Consider the following 20,975-nt stretch of genomic DNA (forward strand, 5'->3'; position numbering starts at 1 on the left):
GAGGCGCCCTCCCTGTCTGTGGCTTCGAGGATGAGCTGGAAGCGCTGTTTGAAAATCTTCCAGTTGGCCCCTAGGTTGCCGGCGATGCGGAACGGAGGCGGCGGCCTGATGTTGTCCATGTTGCAGGATGATGGAATGCTGGCGGAAGGCAGATCACTTGCAGGTAGGTCTAAGAAGAGCTAATATCCCTCAACTCCTGGTATCATGATGTGTTGGGTGTTCTGGATCACATACAGGTCACCAACACTTGAAATAATGCAACACTATTTTATTGAATCACTAACTGTTTAAACATACTCAGACTGTGGGTTAATGGGATACTAGCTTTAACTAAAGACCTTTGCCTTGTCCTAATCAGTCGATGCACTCAGCACATGGTGAATGTCTGTGTTGCAGGCTGTGAGCTCTGTCCTCCTAGCTAGCTGCTACTCGAATGAGCGGGAACTCTGATGTCCCCTGTCTTTATAGTGCATGTGCTCTAACTGGTGATTGGCTGAGGTGTTGTGTATGTTGATTGGTCCCACTGTGTGTCCATCAGCGTGTGTCTGCACCATGATATACTGGTGTATATTATAACAGTCAGGGTAACCGCTATTCAATCACACTGTCTTTATTTTAACTTTATTGTCCCCTTGGTTACTCATCTCTTAAATACTGAGACCAATTCTCGTTGTAAGTATTTGTTGTTGTCTCTGGTGCCTATTTTCAATGAGTGCCACCTTTCAATCTTTTTGGCTGGGAAATAAGTCCTTGCAGTATCTTTCCGGCTGTAAGTCCTGGGCGGTACCTTCCCAGCTGTAAGCCTTGTGCAGTATCTTCCCAGCTGTAAGTCCTGTGCAGTATCTTCCCAGCTGTAAGTCCTGTACAGAATCTTCCCAGCTGTAAGTTTGGTGCGGTACCTTCCCGGCTGTAAGTCCTGTGTGGCACCATCCCTGCTGTAAGTCCTGTGCAGTGTCTTTCCAGCTGTAAGCCCTGTGCGGTACCATCCCTGCTGTAAGTACTGTGCAGTATCTTCCCAGCTGTAAGTCCTGTGCGGTACCTTCCCGGCTGTAAGTCCTGTGCAGTACCTTCCCAGCTGTAAGTCCTGTGCAATATCTTTCCAGCTGTCAGTCCTGAGCAGTATCTTTCCAGCTGTAAATCCTGTGCAGTATCTTTCCAGCTGTACGTCCTGTGCAGTACCTTCCCGGCTATAAGTCCTGTGCAATATCTTCCCAGCTGTAAGTCCCGTGCGGTACCTTCCCGGCTGTAAGTCCTATGCTGTATCTTTCCAGCTGTAAGTTGTGTGCATAGAACAACTTAGAATATACGGTGCAGAAGTAGGCCATTCGGCCCATCGAGTCTGCACCGACCCACTTAAGCCCTCACTTCCACCCTATCCCCATAACCCAATAACCTCTCCTAACCTTTTTGGATACTAAGGGCAATTTAGCATGGCCAATCCACCTAACAGCACGTCTATGGACTCTGGGAGGAAATCAGAGCACCTGGAGGAAACCCACGCAGACACGGGGAGAACGTGCAGAGTCCGCACAGTCAGTGCTACCATGTGCGGTACCTATCCAGCTGAAAGTGCTGTGCAGTATCTTCCCAGCTGTATGTCCTGTGCAGTACCTTCCTGGCTGTAAATCCTGTGCAGTACCTACCCAGCTGGAAGTCCTACGCAGTGTCTTTCCGGCTGTACGTTCTGTGCGGTACCTTCCCGGCTGTAAGTCCTGTGCAGTATCTTCCAGGCTGTAAATCCTGTGCGGTACCTTCCCTGCTGTAAGTCCTGTGCAGTACCGTCCCTGCTGTAAGTCCTGTGCAGTACCTTCACTGCTGTACGTCCTCTGCAGTACCTTCCCTGCAGTAAGTCCAATGCGGTATCTTCCCAGGTGTAAGTCCTGTGCAGTACCTACCCGGCTGTAAGTCTTATGCAGTATCTTTCCGGCCGTACGTTCTGTGCAGCGCCGTCCTGGCTGTAAGTCCTGAGCAGTACCTTCCCTGCTGTAAGTCCTGTGCAGTACCTTCCCTGCTGTAAGTCCTGTGCAGTACCTTCCCTGCTGTAAGTCCTGTGCAGTACCTTCCCTGCTGTAAGTCCTGTGCAGTACCTTCCCTGCTGTAAGTCCTGTGCAGTACCTTCCCTGCTGTAAGTCCTGTGCAGTACCTTCCCTGCTGTAAGTCCTGTGCAGTACCTTCCCTGCTGTAAATCCTGTGCAATATCTTTCCAGCTGTAAGTCCTGTGCAGTACCTTCCCTGCTGTAAGTCCTGTGCAGTACCTTCCCTGCTGTAAGTCCTGTGCGGTACCTTCCCAGCTGTAGGTCCTGTGCGGTACCTTCCCGGCTGTAAGTCCTGTGCGGTACCTTCCCGGCTATTAAGTCCTGTGCAGTACCTTCCCTGCTGTAAGTCCTGTGCAGTACCTTCCCTGCTGTAAGTCCTGTGCAGTACCTTCCCTGCTGTAAGTCCTGTGCGGTACCTTTCCTGCTGTAAGTCCTGTGCGGTACCTTCCCTGCTGTAAGTCCTGTGCAGTACCTTCCCTGCTGTAAGTCCTGTGCAGTACCTTCCCTGCTGTAAGTCCTGTGCAGTACCTTCCCTGCTGTAAGTCCTGTGCGGTACCTTCCCTGCTGTAAGTCCTGTGCAGTACCTTCCCTGCTGTAAGTCCTGTGCGGTACCTTCCCTGCTGTAAGTCCTGTGCAGTACCTTCCCTGCTGTAAGTCCTGTGCGGTACCTTCCCTGCTGTAAGTCCTGTGCAGTACCTTCCCTGCTGTAAGTCCTGTGCGGTACCTTCCCAGCTGTAGGTCCTGTGCGGTACCTTCCCGGCTGTAAGTCCTGTGCGGTACCTTCCCGGCTATTAAGTCCTGTGCAGTACCTTCCCTGCTGTAAGTCCTGTGCAGTACCTTCCCTGCTGTAAGTCCTGTGCAGTACCTTCCCTGCTGTAAGTCCTGTGCGGTACCTTCCCTGCTGTAAGTCCTGTGCGGTACCTTCCCTGCTGTAAGTCCTGTGCGGTACCTTCCCTGCTGTAAGTCCTGTGCAGTACCTTCCCTGCTGTAAGTCCTGTGCAGTACCTTCCCTGCTGTAAGTCCTGTGCAGTACCTTCCCTGCTGTAAGTCCTGTGCGGTACCTTCCCTGCTGTAAGTCCTGTGCGGTACCTTCCCTGCTGTAAGTCCTGTGCGGTACCTTCCCTGCTATAAGTCCTGTGCAGTACCTTCCCTGCTGTAAGTCCTGTGCGGTACCTTCCCTGATGTAAGTCCTGTGCAGTACCTTCCCTGCTGTAAGTCCTGTGCGGTACCTTCCCTGCTGTAAGTCCTGTGCGGTACCTTCCCTGCTGTAAGTCCTGTGCAGTACCTTCCCTGCTGTAAGTCCTGTGCGGTACCTTCCCTGCTGTAAGTCCTGTGCGGTACCTTCCCTGCTGTAAGTCCTGTGCGGTACCTTCCCTGCTGTAAGTCCTGTGCGGTACCTTCCCTGCTGTAAGTCCTGTGCGGTACCTTCCCTGCTGTAACTCCATTCGGCGCCATCGTTCACCTCTGTGCCACACAACAACTCTCGGGCGTCATTCTCCGACCCCTCCGCCGGGTCGGAGAATCGCCGGGGGCTGGCGTGAATCCCGCCCCCGCCGGTTGCCGAAGTCTCCGGCATCGGAGATTCGGCGGGGGCGGGAATCGTGCCGTGCCGGTTGCCGGGTCCCCCCCGCTCGATTCTCCGGCCCGGATGGGCCGAAATCCCGCCGATAAATTGCCTGTCCTGCCGGCGTGGATTAAACCACCTTTTGAACGGCGGGACAAGGCGGCGTGGGCGGGCTCCGGGGTCCTGGGGGGGGGGCGCGGGGCGATCTGGCCCCGGGGTGAAGAGACTCCCTCCACTGCGCATGCGTGGGAAACTGTCAGCGGCCGCTGACGCTCCCGGGCATGCGCCGCCCGGGGATGTCATTTCCGCGCCAGCTGGCGGGGCGGAAATTCCTCCGGCGCCGGCCTAGCCCCTCAATGTTGGGGCTTCGCCCCCAAAGATGCGGAGCATTCCGCACCTTTGGGGCGGCACGATGCCCGTCTGATTGGCGCCGTTTTGGGCGCCAGCCGGCGGCCATCGCGCCGTTTCGGGAGAATTTCGCCCCTCATGTGCCAGCTCTGCAGCTTCACACAGAAAGGATGGGATGCCGCTGCCTGTGGTGAAGGTTTTAGACGTGGATCACTCTGGTTTTCTCCTGAATTGGGTAAATGGAGGCCAAGAGGTGCAGGACATCACCCGGGAGAGAAGCCGGGATTTAGCATGAAGTAAAAGGTCGTGTCCAGCTTGGGTTTTTAAAGCCAGCGGATTGAAGGTGGGAAACTGGGAGGAAAGGCAAGAACCTGCCGTCGTCTCGGGCTCATCGCTGCCTCAGGGCATCCCAGAGCAATTCATAGGCAATTAAGTATTTTTTGAAGCACAGCTGCTGTTTTATTGCAGAATACTCGACCGCCCACTATAAGAACATAGATCACTCTCCTTTTTTAAAAATATGTTTATTCTCCTTTTTCACATTTTCTTCATATTTACGACAACAAATAATTAACACTAACAACAAATACATCGGCAATCCCCCCGAAACACCAATCCCCTCATCCCACCCACCCTCAAACAGCTCCCAACATTTCCAATACAAAACCCCAATGAAAGAGAATCATCATTAACTTATACAGTCCAACCCCGCCCCCCCCCCCACCGACCCCCCCGCCGACCCCCCCACCCCCCAATGTTCGATGTCATCCAATTCATGAAAATGCACGATGAACAAGGCCCATGAGTTGCAGAACTCTTCCATCCTCCCCCTCAACTCGAACTTTACTTTCTCGAGCGTTAGGAACGCCAGCAGGTCCCCCCCCCCCCCCCCCCCCCCCCGCCAAGCCGAGGCACGGGGCGGAGAAGTCCACCTCCACCCCAACAGGACCTGCCTTCGGGCGGTCAGCGAGACAAAGGCTAAAACCGCTGCCACCGCACCCGCTATCGATCGCCCCCCCTTGGTAAATCCCAACTCCCGAGGCCCCAAAGAATGAATTCACAAGCCTGACCGCCTGAGTAGACATTTGGTAGTGTGCTCGCCATGTGTCATGTGCCGTGTGAAATATCCTGCACCAATAGCACTGTCACACGGTTGGAACCCCAAGTGTAAAAAGCTATGATTATAAATTTGTCTGTTAGTTGCAGCAAAAGAGGGCTCTGCAGAATGTAATACCATGGGCGCGATTCACACAGAGGCCTGGGTTGAGAGTCGCGACACTCGAAACGTTTCGCCAGCTTCAATGGAATCTCACAAGGCGTCGCAATCTGGATCTCACCCTCGCTGGGCAAGGTCCCGGTGCGCATGTTTAAATGAGTATTTCGGTCCATTTAAATATCTGTTCGCCCATTCCCCCGGCACCCGGGATTCCCCAGCCCCTCCTGCGAGACCTCACCAGAGCGCCATTCAGTACTGCTCCACACAAATGAGGACCAGTCTTGACACCACCTGAAGGGGTCTCCCAGGCCTTTGGAGACCCCTGGGTGGTGGGCTCAGGGCAGGGTGGCACAACGGCACTCCCCTGGCACTGCCAGGGTGGCCTGGTGGCATTGCAAGGGTGCCCTGGTGGCACTGTCAGGCTGGAAGGGGCACTGCCAGGGTGCCAGGATGGCAGTGCCAATGTGTCAGGTTGTCCGTGCCAGGGGCCAGGTCCGAGGAGGGCGGCCTTGCCCAAAAGAGGTGACTGGAGGCTCGAGGACCAAGGGTGAGGTGCTTTGGATTAAGTGGGGGGTCAGGAGGCTGTGCTGAGGGGGAAAGATTGGGGTTGTCTTTAAAAATGGCGCCCGATCCACCAGTAGTCTTCCTGCACTGGTGAGCTGACCTCGCAGGGAATGAGTTAAAGAGTGGCCACGATGGAGAGTTCCTCGCCAAGGCTAAATAAAATAGCGAAATGCCGTTGAATAATGGGATGTTTCCTGGTGACCGCACTTTGAACTTTTCCGTTGAATCGCGCCCCATGTCTCTCTCTCTTTGCTGTTCTCAAGTTCAGACCTATCTGTGTTCACCTTTCAGTGTACATGTGATACTGTCAGATCAGGATGCAATTTAATAACAATAATAATCTTTATTATTGTCACACGTTCACTGCTGCCTCACGGCACCGAGTTCCCAGGTTCGATCTGGGTCACTGTCCGTGTGGAGTTTGCACATTCTCCCCTTGTCTGCGTGGGTTTCTCCCCCACGACCCAAAAATGTGCAGGGTAGGTGGATTGGCCACGCTAAATTGCCCCTTAATTGGAAAAAATTAATTGGGCACTCTAGATTTATTTATATTTAAATAAAAAATTATTGTCACAAGTAGGCTTACATTAACACTGCAATGAACTTACTGTGAAAAGCCCCTAGTCGCCACATTCTGGCGCCTGTTCGGTACACAGAGGGAGAATTCAGAATGTCCGAATTACCTAACAGCACGTCTTTTGAGAGGAAACCGGAGCACCCGGAGGAAACCCACGCAGACACGGGGAGAACGTGCAGACTCTGCACAGACAGTGACCCAAGTTGGGAATCGAACCTGGGACCCTGGCACTGTGAAACAGTGATAACCCCCAATATTATATACATTACAGTAAGAAGTCTTACAACACCAGGTTAAAGTCCAACAGGTTTGTTTCGATGTCACTAGCTTTCGGAGCCCTGCTCCTTCCTCAGGTGAATGAAGAGGTATGAAGAGGTATGGATCTGTAAAGATTTAATCACCTGCTAATGCTCGCATTCCAAGCATTGTCTGGCATCTTTGAATCTGTCTATATATATGTTTCTGGAACATACCTCTCCATTCACCTGAGGAAGGAGCAGCGCTCCGAAAGCTAGTGATTCGAAACAAACCTGTTGGACTTTAACCTGGTGTTGTAAGACTTCGTACTGTGCTCACCCCAGTCCAACGCCGGCACCTCCACATCATATACATTACAGTTCACAGAGACTCTCTCCAGAAAGAAATCAGTGTGTGCGTGCCCGAGTGTGTGTGAGTGCGCCCTGACTCAAGTGATTGGCTGGTGTATTTCATCATTATAGCTTTATGTATGGTCAAGTAGATACAGAATTAAACAACCACAATTTTTTAAAAATTCAAACTCTCTTATAGCCGAAAGAGGAATTTATTCACTCCTCCGGTTTTGGTTGTGGCACTATTCCGAAGAATGACCATGCTGTTTGAATTGTACAGCCAGTCATTAAGACACATGGCCCAGGTACCGGGCGGGGCACCGGCACTGAAATGTTGGTGTGCAGGACCAGCTATCTGCAAAGAACAAAATAGCTTTTTCTGAATTGTCGGAATGCTTGGGGAACCTACAGTTCCCCGTTACTTCCTCCATGGCAACGGCTCAGCCAATAAGAGTGGACTTGCCAACCAGCCAGCACCCTGTTCGCCTGCCCCATAAATTGTGGTGATGTCGAAATTTGGAACTCTTGGGCGAAATTCTCCCCCAACGGCACGATGTCCGCCGACTGGCGCCCAAAACGGCGCCAATCAGACGGGCATCGCGCCGGCCCAAAGGTGCGGAATGCTCCGCATCTTTGGGGGCCGAGCCCCAACATTGAGGGGCTAGGCCGGCACCGGAGGGATTTCCGCCCCGCCAGCTGGCGGAAACGGCGTTTGTTGCCCCGCCATCTGGCGCGGAAATGCATTCCCCGGGCGGCGCATGCGCGGGAGCGTCATCGGCCGCTGACAGTTTCCCGCGCATGCGCAGTGGGGAGAGGATCTTCCGCCTCCGCCATGGTGGAGGCCGTTGCGGAGGCGGAAGGGAAAGAGTGCCCCGACGGCACAGGCCCGCCCGCGGATCGGTGGGCCCCGATCGCGGGCCAGGCCACCGTGGGGGCACCCCCCCGGGGCCAGATCGCCCCGCGCCCCCCCCAGGACCCCGGAGCCTGCCTACGCCGCCTTGTCCCGCCGGTAAATATTACTTTAATTTACGCCGGCGGGACAGGCAATTTCTCGGCGGGTCTTCGGCCCATCCGGGCCAGAGAATTGAGCAGGGGGGCCCGCCAACCGGCGTGGCCCAATTCCCGCCCCCCGCCCAATCTCCGGTACCGGAGACTTCGGCAACCGGCGGGGTCAGGATTCACGGCGGCCAACAGCCATTCTCCGACCCGCTGGGAGGTCGGAGAATGACGCCTCTTGTGTTTGCCCTGATGAGTCCAAGACAAAAAGCTTCGGCATAATGTCTCTCTTTTAAGTGATGGAACTGTAGTAATTAACAACGTGGATTTATACATTCTCTTCAATGTAGTAAAAACACTCCATCCTCTGAAATTCCCTCCTATTCTTTGAAATGTACTTTTCTACACAACCTCCCTTTCCCAATGTGCGCATTGTGTTAAAAGCAAGACGATCATCCATTCACTATCGTGTCAAGAAGAAATGAAAGACAATGGTCGGAATTCTCCAGCCGATGGGATTCTCTATTCCCACCCGCAAGGCACCTCCACCGGCGAGTTTCCCAGCGGCGTGGGGAAATCCCATTGGATTATAGAATCCCGCTGCTAGCGGACGGCGCGTCGCTGTGAAACACGCGGCCGAGAATGCAGCCCGATATGTACGTCCAGATTATCCTGGCCACTGTACAAAAAACATTTCGAAACAAATATAATGGACAGAAAGGGCTTCACACTGACTGAAGCTATGACTGGCTCGGCAACGCGCAAAAGGAATTTCTTGCCTTCAGAAAACCCCAGTAACATTGTTATCTCCAAGGATGCGTGATGTTTAACCCTCTGATTTTGCCCTATCTGGAATTTGCTGTGGGGTTATTAATAGAGGAATGGATCACTCCAAAAATGAAGGGCTGGGAAAAATAAGTCACCATTTATAAAGGGGGAAATCAAAAATCACCTTTCAGTTTATGGATGGATGGATGGTGGGGGAGAAATCAGAGCACAAGTCGAATTTAGAGGAAATGCACAAAGGCCCCTTTACAATTACAATGAAAATGAAAATCGCTTACTGTCACGAGTAGGCTTCAATGAAGTTACTGCGAAAAGCCCCTAGTCGCCACATTCTGGCGCCTGTTCGGGGAGGCTGGTACGGGAATCGAACCGTGCTGCTGGCCTGCCATGGTCTGCTTTTTAAAAGCCAGCGATTTAGCCCAGTGAGCTAAACCAGCCCCATCAAGCCAGGATCCAATAGAGGTGATCAGTCTGCGAGGACAAAGGACCCTGAAATCTCTGGTAAACTTATTAGTGGATGAAACATGAACCATCTGAGAATCCAGGCCAAGAAGTGACATCCTTTTGCCCAAGCCAAGGGGAAGAGGTGGGGGTTAAGTCCCATGACCCACCTCTGTCAAGTTGCTAGAACCTGTAATATTGCCTCGGGAAGGTAAAGGAGTCAGAATGCCTTCTTCAAACAACAAAACGGCAGTGGAACCAGACCTCCACCAGGTTTAAATTGCCTGGCCCTCATCGACACCACTTATACCGGAATGTCCGAACTTCTGCACCACTGCCGACTCCCGAGACTCATTCATCTCTTCTCCCATTATGGAAGTCAGGACAGTTGGAGAAGAGGATTCCCCACATCAGCTTTACCCTGCTTGCCACTCCGATGGAATCTACCATTGGACTTTTGATTCTCGACTCTGGCCTCACGTAAAACAATAATTCTTATTTTGTCCGTGACCTTTGCCCTTGTACTACTTTCTTTCCCTTATCCCTCTTTTATTATGTGAATGCAAAAAAAAAGGGTTGGGGGGTGGGGGTGGGGGGGGTGGGGGGTGGGGGGGGGGGTGAAACATTGTCAATGTCCTTCCCGGACTTTGACTGTGTGTAAAATAAACTAACCCTCTGACTTTACCCGATCACATGTTTGTTGTGGGGTTATTGATAGATGACTGGATCACTCCAAACTGAAGAGTTGGGGAAAATACGTCACCACTTATAAAGGGGAAACCAAAAAACATCTTGCTGTTTGTGGGTGGGTGGTTGAGGGGGGCGGGGGCCTGTGTTAAATTAACCCCCCTCCTGTCTGTAACGACCCTGTGGAACTCCTTACTCAGTGTCCCATTCTCTCTGCAATTCACTGGTATTTGAAATTGAAACATTAAAAAATGTATTTTTAAAAATTTCTCCAATTAAGGGGCAATTTAGTGTAGCCAATCCACCTACGCCGCACACCTTTGGGTTGTGGGGGTGAGACCCACCCAGACACGGGGAGAATGTGCAAACTCCACACGGACAGTGACCCAGGGCCTGGATCGAATCCGGGACCTCGACGCCGTGAGGCAGAAGTGCAAACCCTTAAAATTCAAACATGATTTAATTACTGTCATTCGTAATTAACCTCCTCTTCTCTTCGACACCCTCCAACCTCTGTGGTGTCCTATTCTGATTAACAACAAGGCTTTGCTTGGGTAACCTGAGTATACCAACGCAATTGTAACCTTGGGATAAAAATATGAAAGATTTTCCTTTCCTCCCCCAGTTTTTAGATGCAGACCGAGGAGGTCTCAATTCGACACGTGGCAGAAAGCTTTGGTCACTGTGGAAATTGCAAGTTGGTTTTAAATACATTTCGTCACCTAATCATTGGCTGAGTTGATGACTCTTAACTCTGCAGGAAATGTTTCTTATGCCCAAGTAAGCAAGGGGTCAGGAGCCTCAGATCCAGTGGAAACCGGGAACATCACCCAAGATGCTGCATTTCTGGGAAACTTCGCAATTTGCCATCTGGTGTGGACAACATGGAGAATGCCGAACAAACCTCAGAGAAAGCTCCCCTGACCAGTATTACTGACACTGCAATAACATCAAGTAAGCCTAATTGCCGCCTTGTGTTGTTCTTGAATAGAAATCGCTGAAAGTGTCCATTTAGACATTGCACTCCTTCGGACCGACCAAATATTTTTAGCTGCCCAGATGACGTACTTGTCTGTGATTACTGCACTTAGATCATATTTTGAGTAATGTTCTGCTCTGTTGCTATGGTAAATATTTCTTTTTAAAGATTGGATCAAATAGTCATGAACAGGTTGGTAAGCATATGTCTGGTCCCGGTCGAACTCTGGGTTAGGTCAGAGGGAGACTTTTTTTCCCCTCTCAGCAGGTGTACTGTTGATCTCTCTGCCATGAAAAGACTATCTCTTGATCATTTGGTGAATTCAGAATTATAAATGTTCTCAGTAGAGAATGTAAACCTAATGTGCTTCTGTTAAAAGGTGTTTCTTTTGTCTTCTGGATATTGTTTGGGAAGTTATTAAGGATTACTTAGTGTTGTATTCTTTGGGGGTTGTATTTGACTTAATGGTTGCCAAGATGTTCACTATGTTATAAAAAGGTTAACTTGAGTTCATAGCATAAACATTGTTTTGCTTTAAAAAATACTTTTCCATTCCTGCTGTACCACACCTGTAGAGTGGGCCGTGTGCTCCCCAGACCACAATCTATTAAAAGTTGTGGGTCAGGTGAACTCCATGATACACTTTGGGGTTCTCTAAACCCTGGCCCATAACATGATTAAATGTCAATCATTTTGGTTTTAGGTTGAGGATATTCTTGGGGTTTCTGCAGATATTTCTCCCTCATGCGAAACTGATTAACATGGGATCAGAGGGTTAGTTTATTTTACACACAATGGTCAGCATATTTGACCACCTACCAACATGAACTGGACATTGAAGTCATTCGCTGTATGTCAAACACTTTGGGATGCTTTGGATCGATGGAATAAGGATCTTGTCGATCAGGCGACGAGATCTTCTGGCCCTGTTGTGATGGGCGGCGAGTCATTCTTTTCCCGGTTGACTTTGGCAGGACCCAGAGTTCCTGCCGGCGTGAGGGGCAGGAATATCCGAACCTATGGATGGAATTCTCCCATCTGGGACTAGGTCCCATGGTGGGGGCAGGAATGGGGAATGTCTCCCGCTGCAGAAAACCACGCCATATCTTCTGGCCCCGATCTCATTAATTATGCTCCCAGGGGTCTTGCACTGCCTACTTGGCCAAGCGACCTAATGCCACAAGCTCCGCCACCATATCTGGGCGCCTTCGCTGTCCCACTAGGGACTAGTTTAGCTGGCTTGTAAAGCAGAACAAAGCCAGCAGCTCAGGTTCAATTCCCGTACCAGCCTCCCCAAACAGGTGCCAGAATGTGGCAACTAGGGGCTTTTCATTTGAAGCCTACTTGTGACAGTAAGCGATTGTCACCATTGAAGAAAGGTGACGGGTGTCCTGAAAAAGAAGACGGATCTCCAGGAACACCCTGAGGCTGGAGGCTGAACCTCCTCGAGACTGAAAATGGAAGATCCACTCCTAGATGCTATTCCATCCATTGCTGTGGTATTACTGGGTCCAGGGTGGCTGGAGGCACCACAAGCATTGTTCAGGTGGGTCTAGAGTTCTACATGCAACATTGTTCCAGACGTGTTCTGGACCAACATGTTTTTGCTACTGGTGTCGCAAAGAATTGGGAATCTGGGGAAGGTCTCGTTTGAACCTTCATCTGTCTCCCATTAGCGGGATGCAAATCAGTTTCATACCGGCCGCCAGAGGGATTGCTGATCCACCATGGCGGAGACCAGCGGAAGATCCCGCAGAAAATTCACATTGGCGTGAAACCGATTTTTGGACTCCTCCTGGATCCCCCCCCCTCCCTCCCCCCCCCCCCCCACCATTGGGCCCACCTGTGAAGCCATGGGAGCATTCCACCCACATCTTTGGCATGGAGCATCCTTAGCTGATGCCATGGATTACGCCATTTATCACAGAGAATGATAGAAGATTTGGATTTATATCAGGGAATCTCAAAGCAAAGTACCGTTAAAGTGTACACAAAACGTGCCAGAAACAGTCAGCGATCTGGCAGCATCAGGGGAGAGACCACCGGCTATCGCTAACGTTTCAGGTCAACGGCCTTTAATCAGAACTGATCTCAAGTCGTAGGCCGGAAATGGGCGGGATTCTCCCTTCTGAGGACTAAGTCCTCTCGCCGGTGGGAAAACAGGCGCCAACCACTCCGGCGTCAACAGCCCGCAGAAATGAGGAATTCTCCAGGTTTTCGGGGGCTAGTTTGACGCCAGAGTGGTTGGAGCTGCTCCAGCCGGCGCGAACAGCCGGCGTGATCTAGCGCATGCGCGGCCCGGCCGGCGTATTTCTGCACATGCGCGGGGGTTCCCTTCTCCCCGCCGGCCCCCGGGCAATATGGCGGAGCTCGGCACAGAGGAAAGAAGGCCCCCACGGAAACAGCCCGCCCGCAGGATCAGTAGGCCCCGATTGCGGGCCAGGCCACCGTGCCCCCCCCCCCCACCCGGGGCCGTATTCCCCCCCCCCCCACCCCCCCACAGGACGGCCCCTGCACACTTACCTACAAGGTCCCGCCGTGCGTGAGATGAATAATCCACGACGGCGGGAGTGGCCAAAGCTGGAAGGCCACTCGGCCCATCGGGGCCCAGAGAATCGCTGGGGGGTCGCTGTCAACGGTTCCCGACCGGCGTGGCGGGAATCCCGGCGGCCCCCAAAAAACAGCACTGGAGAATTGGGCAGCCGGCGGCGGGGCGGGATTTGTGCCTCCCCCCCCCCCCCCCAGGAATTCTCCGACCCGGCGGGGGGTCGGAGAATCTCGCCCCTGATCTCTAGTATTCTCCCCACGGATGCTGCCAGGCTGACTGAATGTGGGTCTTGCTCAGAATCCCAGCACCTGCACTATTTTGCTTTTGTAGAAGGTTTTGTTTGTTACCAATGCTGTGCATGTGTCGTTCTGGTGTTTTACCCGGTTAAGTTACTGGGAGGAACAGGTTCAGCAGCGGCCTTAAATAAACAAGGAGCCACATTGTTGGAAAACTGCCGGCAGGTCGGCACGGTGGGCGCAGTGGTTAGCACTGCTGCCTCACAGCGCCAGGGACCCGGGTCGATTCCGACCTCGGGTCACTGTCTGTGCGGAGTCTGCACGTTCTCATCGTGTCTGCGTGGGTTTCCTTCGGGTGCTCCGGTTTCCTCCCACAGGTTAGGTAGAGTGCCCAAAGGGTTAGGTGGGGTATGGGATAGGGCGAGTGCCCTTTGGGAGGGTCGGTGCAGATTTGATGGGCTGATGGGTCTTCTTCTGTCTGTAGGGATTCTCTGATCTATGATCCCAAAGACTGGTGACCAAGGGGTTGTAACAATCAGACGTATTCACCAGCTGAGCAGCTACTCCACGTTTGCACACTGCCCGCATTCCCGGGAGAACGCCCACTCTCCCGGCACGTGACCGCTTAAGTAACCGCATCATCAGGTGACCAGTCTGACTACAATGGTTGACTTATGAAAGGAAATGAAGGCGGAATGTTACTCCGAGTAACAGGCAGCATGGTAATTTTCTATTCTCGGTGATGTGAAGTCTTTTTTTTAGTGCTTTACATTTTTTTTTAATTTAGGGAAGCCCCCCCCCCTCCCCCCCACCCCACACCTCCCCCCCCTCCCCCCCCCCCCCCCTCCCCCCCACCCCACACCTCCCCCCCCTCCCCCCCCCCCCCCCCTCCCCCCCACACCTCCACCCCACATCTACCATCAACATCCGTCATGGAGTGAAGTTCCCCTGAGAGTCTCAAACTAACATGTTTACACAGGCAGGAGAAGGCTGCATAACACAAACACCCACACACACACCCACACACACACCCACACACACAACCACACCCACACACACACACACACAACCACACACACACCCACACACACAACCACACCCACACACACACCCACACACACAACCACAAACACACCCACACACACACAACCACACCCACACACACACCCACACACACAACCACACACACAACCACACCCACACACACACACACAACCACACCCACACACACACACCCACACACACAACCACACACACACCCACACACACAACCACACCCACACACACACCCACACACACAACCACACACACACCCACACACACAACCACACCCACACACACACCCACACACACGCCCACACACACAACCACACCCACACACACACACACAACCACACCCACACACACACCCACACACACAACCACACACACACCCACACACACAACCACACCCACACCCACACCCACACACACAACCACACACACACCCACACACACAACCACACCCACACACACACCCACACACACGCCCACACACACAACCACACCCACACACACACCCACACACACACTGACACACACAACCACACCCACACCCACACACACAACCACACCCACACACATACCCACACACACAACCACACACACAACCACACCCACACACACACCCACAAACACAACCACACACACACCCACACACACAACCACATCCACACACACACCCACACACACAACCACACCCACACACACACACACACACAGACCCCCCCCACACACACATACATAAACACACACCCACACAGACACACACACACACCCACACCCACACCCACACACACAAACACTCACATACACAAACACACACACACAACACACACAGATCCACACACACACACACGCACAACCACACCCACACCCACACACCCACCCACACACAGACCCCCCCCACTCACACACATACATAAACACCCACCCACACACACACCCACACACACAAACACTCACACACACAAACACTCACAGACACACCACACACACAGACCCACACACACACACACACATACATAATCACCCCCCCCACCCACACACCCACACGCCCACGCCCACACACACACACACAACCCACACGCACACCCACACATACACCCACACACGCATATACATAAACACCCACCCACACAGACACACACACCCACACACACAAACACTCACACACACCCACACACAAACACACACCCACACACACACAAACACTCACACACACACTTACCCATACACAGACCCCCACACACACCCATACACACACCCACACACACACACATACATAAACACCCACCCACACACCCACCCACAGACAAACACTCACACACACCGACACACACACCCACACACAAACACTCACACACCCACACACAAACACTCACACACACACACCCACACACAAACACTCACACACACACCCACACACACACCCACACACACACGCCCACACACACACCCGCAAACACTCACACACACACAACCACACCCACACACACACACACACAACCACACACACACCCACACACACAACCACACCCACACACACACCCACACACACAACCACAAACACACCCACACACACACAACCACACCCACACACACACCCACACACACAACCACACACACAACCACACCCACACACACACACACAACCACACCCACACACACACACCCACACACACAACCACACACACACCCACACACACAACCACACCCACACACACACCCACACACACAACCACACACACACCCACACACACAACCACAACCACACACACACCCACACACACAACCACACCCACACACACACCCACACACACAACCACAAACACACCCACACACACACAACCACACCCACACACACACCCACACACACAACCACACACACAACCACACCCACACACACACACACAACCACACCCACACACACACACCCACACACACAACCACACACACACCCACACACACAACCACACCCACACACACACCCACACACACAACCACACACACACCCACACACACAACCACACCCACACACACACCCACACACACGCCCACACACACAACCACACCCACACACACACACACAACCACACCCACACACACACCCACACACACAACCACACACACACCCACACACACAACCACACCCACACCCACACACACAACCACACATACACCCACACACACAACCACACCCACACACACACCCACACACACGCCCACACACACAACCACACCCACACACACACCCACACACACACTGACACACACAACCACACCCACACCCACACACACAACCACACCCACACACATACCCACACACACAACCACACACACAACCACACCCACACACACACCCACAAACACAACCACACACACACCCACACACACAACCACATCCACACACACACCCACACACACAACCACACCCACACACACACACACACACAGACCCCCCCCACACACACATACATAAACACACACCCACACAGACACACACACACACCCACACCCACACCCACACACACAAACACTCACATACACAAACACACACACACAACACACACAGATCCACACACACACACACGCACAACCACACCCACACCCACACACCCACCCACACACAGACCCCCCCACTCACACACATACATAAACACCCACCCACACACACACCCACACACACAAACACTCACACACACAAACACTCACAGACACACCACACACACAGACCCACACACACACACACACATACATAATCACCCCCCCACCCACACACCCACACGCCCACGCCCACACACACACACACAACCCACACGCACACCCACACATACACCCACACACGCATATACATAAACACCCACCCACACAGACACACACACCCACACACACAAACACTCACACACACCCACACACAAACACACACCCACACACACACAAACACTCACACACACACTTACCCATACACAGACCCCCACACACACCCATACACACACCCACACACACACACATACATAAACACCCACCCACACACCCACCCACAGACAAACACTCACACACACCGACACACACACCCACACACAAACACTCACACACCCACACACAAACACTCACACACACACACCCACACACAAACACTCACACACACACCCACACACACACCCACACACACACGCCCACACACACACCCGCAAACACTCACACACACATACCCACACACAAACACTCACACACACACACCCACACACAAACACTCACACACACACACCCACACACAAACACTCACACACACACCCACACACACACCCACACACACACGCCCACACACACACCCGCAAACACTCACACACACATACCCACACACACACAGACACACACACACACAGACTCCCCCACACACACATAAACACACACACACGTACACAAACACTCTCACACACACACATAGACCCCTTACACACACACACATAAACACCCACACACACACACCACACAAACACACCCACACACACACACAAACCAACACACCCATACATACAGAAACTCACCCACACAAACTGACTCACCCACACACTCACACTCACCCACACACATCTACCCACACACACAACCACAAATATACGCTGTCAGACACAAACACACACATCAAACAGACAGATTCACAGACACTCTCACACACATATACCCACACCAACACAGCCAAACACTCACACACATGTATGCACACACGGAATCACACACACCCCACACACACACCAGACACACCCGCACACACATACTCTCACATATACACACCCACACCATCTACCCACACAGCCACACACACGTGCACACTCATACCCACAAACACATCCACACACACGGAACCACACACATGCACATACTCACACTCACACACCCACTCAGACACATGCTCACATTTTCAAACACTTCATAAACCACAAGTAGACATCCACCCCCACCCCCACCCCCACCCCCACCCACCCCGGCTTGATTGAGGACAATTTGTGACTGAGGTGTTACGGCCGCCTGCAACACTCACAACGTTCCCCCAACAGCCATGTGACGTTGAGCAGATAGTTAGTTGAAGGTTAAACATTTGCCAACAGGCGAAGGAGAATTCCTGCTCTCCTTTCTGGAATAATGCCATCAGGGGCGAGATTCTCCGACCCCCCGCCGGGTCGGAGAATCGCCGGGTGCTGGCATGAATCCCGAGTTGCCGAATTCTCCACACCGGATATTCGGCGGGGGCGGGAATCGCGCCGCGCCGGTTGGCGGGCCCCCCCGCCCGATTCTCCGGCCCGGATGGGCCGAAGTCCCCGCCGCTAAAATGCCTGTCCCGCCGGCGTAGATTAAACCACCTACCTTACCGGCGGAACAAGGCGGCGCGGGCGGGCTCCGGCGTCCTGGGGGGGGGGGGCGTGGGGCGATCTCGCCCCGGGGGCAGCCCCCCACGGTGGCCTGGCCCGCGATCAGGGCCCACCGATCCGCGGGCGGGCCTGTGCCGTGGGGGCACTCTTTCCCTTCCGCCTTCGCCACGGTCTCCACCATGGCGGAGGCGGAAGAGACTCTCTCCACTGCGCATGCGCGGGAATGCCGGCAGCGGCCGCTGACGCTCCCGCGCATGCGCCGACCGGATATGTCATTTCCGCGCCAGCTGGCGGGGCGGAAATTCGTCCGCCGCCGACCTAGCCACTCAAGGTTGTGGCTCGGCCCCCAAAGATGCGGAGCATTCCGCACCTTTGGGGCAGCACGATGCCCGACTGATTTGCGCCGTTTTGGGCGCCAGTCGGCGGACATCGCACCGTTTCCGGAGAATTTCGCCTCGGATCTTTTTACATCCACCAAGAGAAAAGATAGGGGGCGGGATTCTCCGTTTGGGACACTCCAGGAGGGCGGGATTCTCCGTTTGGGACTCTCCGGGAGAGCGGGATTCTCCATTTGGGACATTCCGGGTGGGCAGGTTTCTCCGTTTGGGACACTCCGGGAGGGCGGGATTCTCCGTTTGGGATACTCCGGGAGGGCGGGATTCTCCGTTTGGGATACTCCGGGAGGGCGGGATTCTCCATTTGGGACACTCCGGGGAGAGCGGGATTCTCCGTTTGGGACACTCCGGGAGGGCGGGATTCTCCATTTGGGATACTCTGGGAGAGCGGGATTCTCCGTTTGGGACACTCCGGGAGGGCGGGATTCTCCATTTGGGATACTCTGGGAGAGCGGGATTCTCTGTTTGGGACACTCCGGGAGGGCGGGATTCTCCGTTTGGGACACTCCGGGAGAGCGGGATTCTCCGTTTGGGACACTCCGGGAGAGCGGGATTCTCCGTTTGGGACACTCCGGGAGGGCGGGATTCTCCGTTTGGGATACTCCGGGAGGGCGGGATTCTCCGTTTGGGATACTCCGGGAGGGCGGGATTCTCCATTTGGGACACTCCGGGAGAGCGGGATTCTCCGTTTGGGACACTCCGGGGAGGGCGGGATTCTCCATTTGGGATACTCTGGGAGAGCGGGATTCTCCGTTTGGGACACTCCGGGAGGGCGGGATTCTCCATTTGGGATACTCTGGGAGAGCGGGATTCTCTGTTTGGGACACTCCGGGAGGGCGGGATTCTCCGTTTGGGACACTCCGGGAGAGCGGGATTCTCCGTTTGGGACACTCCAGGAGAGCGGGATTCTCCGTTTGGGACACTCCGGGAGGGCGCGATTCTCCATTTGGGACACTCCGGGAGAGCGGGATTCTCCGTTTGGGACACTCCGGGAGAGCGGGATTCTCCGTTTGGGACACTCCGGGAGGGCGGGATTCTCCGTTTGGGACACTCCGGGAGGGCGGGATTCTCCGTTTGGGATACTCCGGGAGGGCGGGATTCTCCGTTTGGGATACTCCGGGAGGGCGGGATTCTCCGTTTGGGATACTCCGGGAGAGCGGGATTCTCCGTTTGGGACACTCCGGGAAGGGCGCGATTCTCCGTTTGGGACACTCCGGGAGAGCGGGATTCTCCGTTTGGGACACTCCGGGAGAGCGGGATTCTCCGTTTGGGATACTCCGGGAGGGCGGGATTCTCCGTTTGGGACACTCCGGGAGAGTGGGATTCTCCGTTTGGGATACTCCGGGAGGGCGGGATTCTCCGTTTGGGATACTCCGGGAGGGCGCGATTCTCCGTTTGGGATACTCCGGGAGAGCGGGATTCTCCGTTTGGGACACTCCGGGAGGGCGCGATTCTCCGTTTGGGACACTCCGGGAGAGCAGGATTCTCCGTTTGGGACACTCCGGGAGGGCGGGATTCTCTGTTTGGGACACTCCGGGAGAGCGGGATTCTCCGTTTGGGATACTCCGGGAGGGCGGGATTCTCCGTTTGGGACACTCCGG

Source organism: Scyliorhinus torazame, chromosome 12 (assembly GCF_047496885.1).
Source record: "Scyliorhinus torazame isolate Kashiwa2021f chromosome 12, sScyTor2.1, whole genome shotgun sequence".
Taxonomy (NCBI): domain Eukaryota; kingdom Metazoa; phylum Chordata; class Chondrichthyes; order Carcharhiniformes; family Scyliorhinidae; genus Scyliorhinus; species Scyliorhinus torazame.